We start from the raw sequence: 10,710 nt of genomic DNA on the forward strand, positions 1-10,710 counted from the left end.
TACTAGCAAGAGGAGGTGGGAGCACTGTGGCAAGAGCATTGGCTAACCACAAGTTTGAGCTGGTCATGGAGGTCCCCTCAGACCTGCCAAGTAGGCATTTGGACAAATACCCCTGAATTCCAGAAGACAGGTCCAGACATGCCGTATTTCTATCTTAAGTGTGTATTATCTTTATATGCAGAATGGAACGATGCGACTTTTAATACAACTTACTATTCGTAAATGCCTTGGAAGCTAAGTGTTTGCAACCATTCATCACTAGAGGGCAATAAAAATGACTATTGTCCTATTTAGCAAGCTGAAAAGAGAGGATTACAGCAAGCCTGATGAAATGATGGATATTCGGCTAGAGAGTTGGGGGTTTTAGGTCAGAATGGCTTCTCCGGTCAGAGAAGTGTGGGATGTTGTTGACCTGCTCCACTGTGGGATCATCTACGTCAGGCCAGCCAAGCAGGGAGATTTGCAAACCGACATATACAAAATGAGTGCAAAGTCATTATTTACTTGCATTAGAGCCAGCACTTACTCACTATATTTGCCTAGATAGTAGGCAAAACGTCCCCTGTAGTTTCTTCATAGGTTAACATGCGTATCAGTAGATATTAAGGAGAATGTGGTCAAGCACACACCTTTCATCCTCAACAACAGACAGAGTGAGGTCATGGCATTCCTAAGGCCCTCACCTACTTGCCTTTGGCTCTGTATCTGCCTCCTTACAGTTTTCTAGAAGGACATGAGGGGCAGAGAAGGGATAACATGTTTCCCAAGAGTGCTATCAGCTCTGAGGCCACAATGAGGCAACGACTCACCAGGGTGGCACATTGAGGGAAGGTCAGACGTTAGTGAGGAAGCAAAGCCCTGGGGTGGCTCAGGGTGGGGTGACCGTATGGTCGCTTACACATGGGGGGAAAGAAAGGAGTGAGACTGGTCTGGGCAAGATCCAGGGCCAGGCTGCAGTTCCTGGGGGAGAGAATCCTCCAAGGGCGGGCTGCTCTGCGGCTGAGTCACTGCTCTCCAGTGGGTCCATTGTCATCAACACGCGCGTCACTGATGCTCAGAACCACCCCTGGGATGCAGGACGGGAGAGTCAGTCTCCCAGCCTTGTGATCCGGACACCAGCACGCTTCTCTGTGTAACCCGGGAGGAATGTTGTGTAACCTGGGAGGAATGTTATCTTCATGAGATGAAGGACACAGTGATTGACTCATTCTGTTCACTCCGTGGGCCTGCATACTCAGGACACAATGTTTGTACTTACCCAATAATAGTTATACTCCCCGTAAAAGATGCCAACATCAAAAGATCCATATAAAATACATGAAAACATGAACTATGTGAATATATATATATATATATGTGTGATATATATCTTTATTTTTCTGAAATATCTGAAAGGTCCCAGAGATACCATTTTTGTTTGCTTTCTGCTGGAAGAATCAGAGGCAGACACTTCCTTTGCGCTCCAGGAGAAACCAAACTTTAGGCGGGTGCTTGAATCGTTCTCTTTCAGTGTAGAGAAAGGCAAGGTTGCTGCAAATAAAGTACCGTGAAAGCAGTGATGTGGTTTCTATGTCCAGGAACGTACAGAAGAACAAAATAAGCAGAAAAGCAGATTGGTCATTGTTCCACCATTTACAACGTAGACATGTAATCACAAACCAGTCCAATCTTTGGGGCAACTGGGGTGGCTCAGTCAGTTCAGCACCCAACTTTCAATTTTGGTTCAGGTCATCATCTCAGGGTTGTGAGATGGAGCCCCGAGCTGGGCTCCGCACTAGGTGTTGAGTCTGCTGGAGATTCTCTCTCTCTCTCTCTCTCTCTCTCTCTCTCCCCCTCTCCATCTGCTTCTCCACTCCCCACTCTCTCTTTAAAGAGAAAAAAATATATTTTTTAAAAACCTAACCTAATTGTTTAAAAGTGTTTTTCCAGTAGCAGAAAGTGGGCTTTCAAGTGAGATCTTGCCTGGAACCCCAGCGTATGAGTTCATAAAAGGTGGTCCTGCATGGACTGGGCTGGGGAGGAGCCCCGAGCCCCTCAGGCTCAGAGTGACCACCCAGCGTCCCACACGGCTGTCACTGAGGCTCCATCTTCAAACTTTATTCCCCTTAGACACAACGTGAATATTTTGGCTAAAAACCAAATTTGCTTAATGGTAAGGTAATTTTTTTAAATCAAGTTTAATCTTGAAAAGTACACATATATTAGAATCCAAACCATGAGGACCTGGAAGTAAGTGAGAAAATGTTTCTGTGTCGGTGATTAGATGGAAGCAATAAGGCTTCTACGTCATAGACATGACTCAGCCAACGTATTTACAGGTTAGCTCCTAAGGGCCAAGCTCAGGGTTCTGTGTAGATTCCTCATTTCTCTTCTATCTTCAGTCACTAAAGTTATAAATGGACAACTCATTCTTTTTTCCCAACATCTGACATCCATTCGCTTCCCACCAGCATCAAACCACAGTGTCATTCTGCAATCCCACCAGCGATGCTCAGCAGCCCCTCACTCTTATTATTCATTCTGTGCACTTTGGCCTCAGTGTTGGAACATGGCCCCTCTTGTGTCACTCCCTTCCTTCTGCCCTCCCCAGAATGAGGCACAAACTCAGGGATCCGAGGGCCTGCCTGTGGGTCACATTGTCCGGCCACTCCACCATCTCATTGAGTGCCCTCCTGTTTATCTCGCCACCAGCACTGGCGGGCAGTCAGAGATGGCACAGGCCAAGGCAAGGGCGTCTCAAGGTGAGGCTGAATGGGGAGCCGGGTTACCTCAGTCATCCGAGGGCCCAGGAAGAGACATGGGTCTCTGAATCATTCCCAAGGGGCCAAAGTCACTGAAGGGAGAGAGAGCTCAAGGAGCCAACACCAAGGGGCAGGGATGGAAACAGGGGAAGGAACGAAGCCAGAGGCCAGGACCATCAGACAGCATGGGTCTCAGGAGGCTGAGGATCTGACTGAGTGGCCTCCGCCTCTTAGACAGTGTGCGAAGAAAAGAAATGAGGACCCTACATAGAAATCAGCCACTATGGGGGAGAGACAGGGTCCAGAAGGAACCATGACAGGAGAGCCAAGGGTGTCCACACATGGCAGTGAAGTGTTACAGGCTACACGGAGGGCTGTGCTCAAAGTGGTTGGACCCAGAGATGCCGTCTTCAGGCACACCTGATCATGCTCACCTCCTTGATTTTACTCACATGGCCTTTTGGTCTCAGACCTTCCTTCTTACCGGTTTCCCTAAGCTACCTCTATGTCGAGATCCAGTTAAAATCCTACAGCTTTGGGGCACCTGAGTGGCTCAGTCAGCTGAGCGTTCACCTTTGGCTCAGGTCATGGTCTCAGGGTCCTGGGATCAAGCCCCACATCGGGCCCTCTGCTCAGCAGGGAGTCTGCTTCTCCTCTTCCTCTGCCTCTGTGCTCTCCCTGTCAAATAAATAAGTAAAATCTAAAAAAAAAAAAAAAAAAGAGAGAGAGAGAGAGAAAAGAAAAGAAAAGAAAAAAAAGAAAATCCTAGAGCTTTGATGAGACCACATTGGAAGCATCCCTTCTTCCAGGAAGAAACTTCCCCTGTGAAACACGAACCAGAGCTACACTATACGCACTGCATCGCATGACTGCCTTTGCAGAGAGGTTAAATGTTATACAATAGACGGGATGTTTCGGGACCATCCCTGGATCTAAGTTACAGTGTAGATTCACTGGTTGTCAGCCCGAACGTGAAACCCAGAGTCACAGGTGGGCTGTCCTGTGATTGGAGGTATATGGGGTGAAAAGGGCCAAAGACAGAAATCGGGGGCTCCCTGGTGAAAGAACGGGTAGTGAATCAAATGCTACCAAGGAAATGAGGGAAGGAGTGGTCAGAGGGTGAGGAGATCAGAAAACCTGGCTTCGTGGATAACTGAAGGGGGGGGTGCATCATCAGTGTTCCACGATGAGTGAGGCTGAGAAATGGGAGCAAAAGGCGGCTGGGCCTCCCTGCGTTCATTCTGTGTTCTGTATGTGAAATGTCAGTAGAGCAGAGGGGCCTCCGTGGGAAGGAGGCCTGGAGAAGGGAAGGCTGCACGGAGTCGGGATCCAGGGAGCACAAGCTAGAGAAGCTGGACGATACAAAGAAGGAGCTCAGAGGACAGACATTCAACCCACCGAGCATCGTTCCAGAAAATACAAAGAATCACGCCGCGACGGAGGTGCATGGCCATGTGCATGCTGCCTCTTGAGCTCACCTCGCCCCTGCAACCTTGTTCCCGTGCGGGGTCTTAGCCTCAGCTTTTCAAGTAGAAACTCAACTTTTGCTGGGAGCCCAGCACTGATTTGATCAAGTATGATGATTCACATTAACCAAATTCAAAGGGCCAGAGGTAGAGCCCAGAATATCCACTTATTCAATCGTGAGGAGCATGAGTCACCAGAGCAGTGCAATTAAAACTAGAGTGAGACTCCTCCATAAACATATCAGAATGGTTAAAATTTAAAAGAATAACAGGGCAGCCCCGGTGGCGCAGCGGTTTAGCGCCGCCTGCAGCCCAGGGCGTGATCCTGGAGACCCGGGATCGAGTCCCACATCAGGCTCTCTGTGTAGTGCCTGCTTCTCCCTCTGCCTGTGTCTCTGCCTCTCTCTCTCTCTCCGTCTCTATGAATAAATAAATAAAATCTTAAAAAAAATATATAACAATGCCACGTGCAGTGTGAGTGGATCACTTGGGTCTCTCCCACCCTGCTGGTGGGGACGTGAATCGGCACAGCCTTTTAGGAAAACTGTGGGCAGCTTCTGCAGGTGAACATATGCCAACTCCGTGGCCCAGGAAGTATATTCCTAGATGTGACACTAAGAAATGACTGCTCATGTCCACAAAAACACATGTTAGAATGGGCCTAACAGCTTCACCCACAGCAGCCCAAACCTAAAATCCACCCAAATGTGAATCAAGCACAGATCAGATATTGGAGCAAGTCACTTAGGTATGCGACTCTCAATTTCAGCTCAGGTCATGAGATCAAGACCCAGGTTGGGCTCCACACTAACAGCGGAGCCCGCTTGAGATTCTTTTTCTCCCTCCCTCATCCTCGCCGCCCCCCTCACCGCTCACATGTGCACGTGTCCTCCCTCTCAAAGCAAACAGAAAGAAAGTACAGACTATATTAGTACGTTATGATGTGATCACATAACAAACTACTGCAGAGCAACGCAAAGGACAAATGGCAACTACATGCAGCTCCACACATGACACATGTGTCCTCACAGATGAATCGCACAGTAGAGAAGCCACACACCGGGGCACCTGAGTGCCCCAGTCAGTTGGGCGTTGGACTCTTGGTTTCGGCTCAGGTCATAATTCCAGGGTTGTGGGAGCGAGACCCGCACCCCACTCTGCGCTCAGGGTGGAGTCTGCTTCTTCCTGTCTCTCTGGTCCTCCCCCTGCTCAGCCAGTCCCTCCCTCTTTCTCTATCTGTAAAATAAATAAATAAAATCTAAGAAAAAAAAATAAGCCACACAAAGATTACATAGGGTTTCCTCTGATGCTTTGATAGAGAAGGTGTGGGAGCCTTCTAGAAGGCTGGATATGCATCCATTTTCCATTTTGACCCAACGTATACACATTTATAAAAACTCATGACGAACTTGAAGAACTGTGTACTTGACATCGTGTATGAGACATAACAAAATTTACATAAATAAGGAAAGAGCTTAATTAGGTGGTGAACAGAAGTTGTAGACTGAAACCAAGGTTTTGTTAGGTGAATGGGACCCTCTTTTATCTTTTTTTCTTTTTTTTAAACAGAATAACAGAATTCTAAAGAGATGAACTATGGAAAGTTCCCACTGGATCAGAAGGCCCTTTGCAGCAGAAACGATTTTTTTTTTAATAAATTTATTTTTTATTGGTGTTCAATTTGCCAACATATAGAATAATACCCAGTGCTCATCCCATCAAGTGCCCACCTCAGTGCCCATCACCCAGTCACCCCACCCCCTGCCCCAGAAACGATTTCTGATCTAGCTCAGAGTTCCCAGTGCCTGGAAAAGATTCTAGAACATAGTAGGCACTCAATAAATACACTGGAAATGAATAAATGGTTAACAAACCAAAGCTGATCTCAAAGGATTAACTCAAAGAAGTAGCACCTTGAGATAAAAACATTAGTTTAAGCCAACAGTAGAAACAACAGCAAAATAGTATTCGAAATCTCACTCCAGCTCTCTCCTTCCCTCTAGATTTCTTTCTTTTTGGTGGGGGAGGGGTTTCTTTTATTTTTTTTTTTTTTAATAGCTATATCCTTTGTGGTCAAATTGAGGCTCATATTTGTGACTCAAATACAATTTGTTTTAATTTTTATAAATGCGATACATTTGGGAAACCTCATAAACAGAGTTTTCATTCAATTAGGGAATCCTGGATTCTTGCCAAGAAGCGGTCATACCGAAATGAACAGTGGTTAAGTGGAACTGCTGTAGGTGACGGATGAAGGCTGTCTTTGTCAGACTCCCCCAGCCCAGGGAAACCTGTCTGGCAGGTCGAGTGCGGGAACTTGGACAGCAAAGCCTCCCGAGCTGCCAGTTTCAGGCTGGTGCAGAAAATGGTTACGGATCACGGTCCAAGCAGAACAAAATCCAAAGTAAATTTTCCCACATGCTGCTGTTTAGAGAAACGACATCCCATCCAATGACACAGCGTCACCCGATAGTCTGGGAAACGAACTGAACTACTACCTGTCACATACAGCAGCCCTTCTAAGGTTTGCCTGCACTTCTTACCCTCCCCGGGGGTTCAGCGTTCTGATTGTAGAGGCCCAGCAAGGACACCCGTATGGGGGTCGTGGGGTCTACAGGAGCGGTGGGGGCAGGGCGCCACCTCCATACTCCCGGTATCACAAGGAGGCCTAGCCGGGGCACAGGGGTAGGATCGGCAGGAAGGACGTGGATGGCCAGCTGTGCGGCCGGGTTCCTTGCCCGCTGTAGACTCCTCTTCATCTCAGTCTGGGGCCTTATCATCAACCCTCAAGTGGAAGTTTCTGCCTATATGTAAGCCCAACACTGATTGGTTTGGAGAAAATGATTCCCACCAGCCCAATCCACAGGGGGGCAAGGTAGAAACTGGATCTCCACTTCTTCGATGACGATGAGTTGTATGGATGCCCAGGAGACGTCACTCATCACCAACAGGGGTGTTTTCGCTCCTGCTGGAAAGCCTACATGGAAAACAAATTGTAACCAGAAAAAAATGGAATCAGAGGCTGTCGTCAGTCTGAAGGCAAAAGGCTAGAGAGCTGGCCTGGCCTGAGGCCACTGTTCTTCCTGGGGTCCTGGGCCTGCTGGTCAGGACGCTGCCTCCTCTCCACAACTGGGGAAATCTGGCCCAGTCTAACTGGGGCATCCTTCTTCCAAATTCTACAAAGTACATGACTGCTGCCTCTACTAACTCTTCTTGCACAGATGATAACAAGCCCCAGATTCTTACACACTCGGATGTGCCCATTCTTTAGGGCAATTTCTGTGGACACTTGGGCTAATCCATTATATGTTAATTTATTTTCTAAACTCCTGGGGTCTCACCTGAAGGCTCCCAGGAGCTCCTCATAGTGGCAGCAGCACCCTGGATACTGCTCAGGACTCTGGTTTAGCCTGATGCTAACTACCAGTGAGAACTTTGGCAAGTCAATTCCCCCTTTTTGGACCAAAGCTATTGAATCTCTAAAACTGAAGTGTGGGAATGCCTGGGTGGCTCAGTCAGTTGGGTGGCCGACTCTTCGTTTCCGCTTAGGTCACGATCTTGGAGTCAAATCGAGCGCTGCATCAGGCTCCACACTGGGCGTGGAGTCAACTTGTTCCTCTCCCCACGCACCTTCACCTACCACCACCATCCCTATCCTTCTCCCCATTCTCTCCCTCTCAAATAAATAAATAAAATATTTTAATATATAAAAATAAAAAATACATACAATTATGGTGACTGGCTCGATGTGTAGAGCATACAACTCTTGATGTTGGGAGTGTAAGTCTGAGCCCCTTGTTGGGTGTAGAGATTACCTAAAAATAAAAATAAAAAATCTTAAAAAAATAAAATTGCAGTATTATAGGGCAGTATTTAGAGACCATGGCTTTTTGAGATCACTTCCAAACTGAGATCAAGGTTTTCAAGGAGCCTGAAATTCAAGCATCCATGCACAACAGAGCTAAGATTTGCAGAGACCACGGAGTCATGGCTGATGCCCTTCCTGGCACGATTCCCCGTGAGTTTTCTGCTCAGACTTCCCTCCACAGTCAGTTAAGCGGTACCTGAGGGTATACACCCCCTTGCCACATAGTTGCTGCTTAGATAAGTTCGGCGATCTACATTCTACCAAATTTTGCTGCTTTGCAATAATTATACAACATTCATTATTCTTTGTCCCATCTTATAAACGGGGAAAAAGGAGCCTCAGAAGCCCTCAGTGATGTGCCCTAGTTTCTATCCCTGATAATTACGAGCTGCGTGTCTAACTCCAAATGCTGTGCTGTTGCCAGTAAACAGTGTCTGCCTTCCGGTTCTGTTCTCATTCTTACAGTTGACAGGGGATTGCAGAGCCATGCACTCATGTCACTATCTGCCTTAAATTGCTGCCACCAGTATGCACAGCAAGCAGATTTAAACCCAAGAAAATACAAAATACAACTTAGCGTACATTCCTGCACGTGTAAGTCGACGCGAGGCCACCCCACCCCAGAGAAAGATTTGCTCACTGAACAAGGAATTACCGCACAGGTCCCTGAGTGTCTGAAGTTTCCGGAAGGGAAGGGATGCCAAGGCAAACGTGACACCAGAGATCCCATACGTTCTTCCTCGTGGATTGAAACTCAACGCCTGCCTTCACAACGCGCACCCTGTATCGTCTTCCTTATTTGGAAGGTGCTATCGGAGCTCAGACCTGAAACGTGAACAGCCCTGCCACTGGACAGCCCGTATCGCGTGTCACGGGAACACCAGATCCAGAAAGGGACACTGGCAGTGCATATGCGCTTGCTGTTGTGCGCGGCTCGCACGAATCTCTGACGTGCAGGCACTGGCCTGACGGTGTCGGTGGCCACACCTGTGACCGTGGGTGCACCGGAGAGGAAGCGTTGCCCGGCGGCTACCGCTAAACCAAGAGGCACGACAGGGGATGTTTCTCTCTTTTCCCCCTTCACAGCAGTATAAGCCCAGTGGTTAATGAGTAACCCCGTCCATCCAACCACATCCATTCCTCTTTTCTTTGGAAATGTGCCGAAATTGCACATGAGCCAGAGGAATGGAGTTTAATCACTACATCTTGGAGCAGGGAAGCCAGAGATCCTCTGTCCTGTTATCTTCTCCGATTCCTTTCCAGCAAAAAGGAGAGGGAGCGAAGTTTTAATATGTGTCACCCACCAGTGTACGTCTACAATAAAAACTGGTCTTAAAAATTCACAAAGGAGCCGCCTGGCCTGCTTAGTGGGTAGAGCATGTGACTCTTGATCTCAGGGTCATGAGATCGAGCCCCATGGTGGCCTAGAGCTTACGTTTTAAAAAGTCATAAAAATTTACAATGAGCAACACCCTTTTACAGTCGTATAACCACCAGAAACACATTTCCTTAACATCTTGTATTTGAAGAGAACATGTAATCATGATATCTCACTGGCAACAGTCCTCATGTATAATTCCTTACTATGTAACGAGAAGCAATCGCCCAAATCGGGAATTAGTGAGGTCTGTCATGGGAAAATGTTCCCACCAATTTGTAAGGACCCGAGGATGGGAGCTGGGGAAACCAGGTGAAGGTGGGCACCAGTCATCTGCGTGACTTTTTACCCTTTACTTTCAAAATAAAATATTGCCTATTTTTCCAGGGATTGATATTCACAGGAAAATATCTTCTTCACATAGAAATTTATGTAAAGGAGAAGAATAAATATGTTCTAACCATGTCTTCATTATAACTTTATTTTTTTTTGGACTACACTGGCCTGCCAGTCTTTGCATCGGACGGACACATAACATAAGCCAAAGTGTCTCTCTCTGATATGCTTTCACATAAAACAAGGTTTTCTTTTTGGTTTATTTTTATTGTTGATTTCTTCATTCAACAACATAATCATCCATATAAACAATTCTTGTAATTCCTAAAGTGGATTCATGACTGACATTTTTATTAGCTTATTTTGTAGATGGGACCTGCAGCTACATAAGTGCCTCACCCAAGGTATCCAACTGATGGAAACTTTGACCCACGCCCACCACCTCCACCAAGGTGCTTGCCCAGAGTACAGCCTCACCCGGGAAGTCATACTCAATTGTGTGATCTTGTAAGATTAACATTGTAGAAGAACATTATTCATTCGGGCCATCTGTATTATTGACTGGGTGTCCCCAACTACAATCCCATTTTCTGACATCTAAGGGACACACTATGTGACACATGAATGAACTTTTGTTATTTTTCAAGATTTATTGACTTATTTGAGAGAGAGAAGGAGAGAGAATGGAGGGAGGGGCAGAAGAAGAGACAGAGAATCTCAAGCAGAGATTCTTGAGAATCTCTCAAGAGATTCTGGTGAGATGGTGACCTGAGCTGAAATCAAGAGTCGGACACTTAATCAACTGAGCCACCCGGGCGCCCACACATGAATGAACTTTCAAATAATGGAAGATTGGATGAGTGAATGAATCGTACTTGTTTCCTCAATCTGATCATTTGAAAATGTATCTTTCATATGCTC

General features: G+C 46.8%; 1 long non-coding RNA gene across 1 annotated transcript; it reads right to left on the reverse strand.

The window, feature by feature from the left end:
- Window positions 1–6,211: 6,211 nt before the first annotated feature.
- LOC140613550 (uncharacterized) lies at window positions 6,212–9,300 on the reverse strand. The gene is made up of 3 exons (XR_012014541.1): window positions 8,731–9,300; window positions 7,935–8,022; window positions 6,212–7,184 (listed from the first exon to the last, which is right to left on the reverse strand). It is a non-coding gene; the product is annotated as an uncharacterized lncRNA (long non-coding RNA).
- Between the last annotated feature and the right edge of the window lie 1,410 nt (window positions 9,301–10,710).

Source organism: Canis lupus, chromosome 21, assembly GCF_048164855.1.
Source record: "Canis lupus baileyi chromosome 21, mCanLup2.hap1, whole genome shotgun sequence".
NCBI classification, from domain to species: Eukaryota; Metazoa; Chordata; class Mammalia; order Carnivora; family Canidae; genus Canis; species Canis lupus.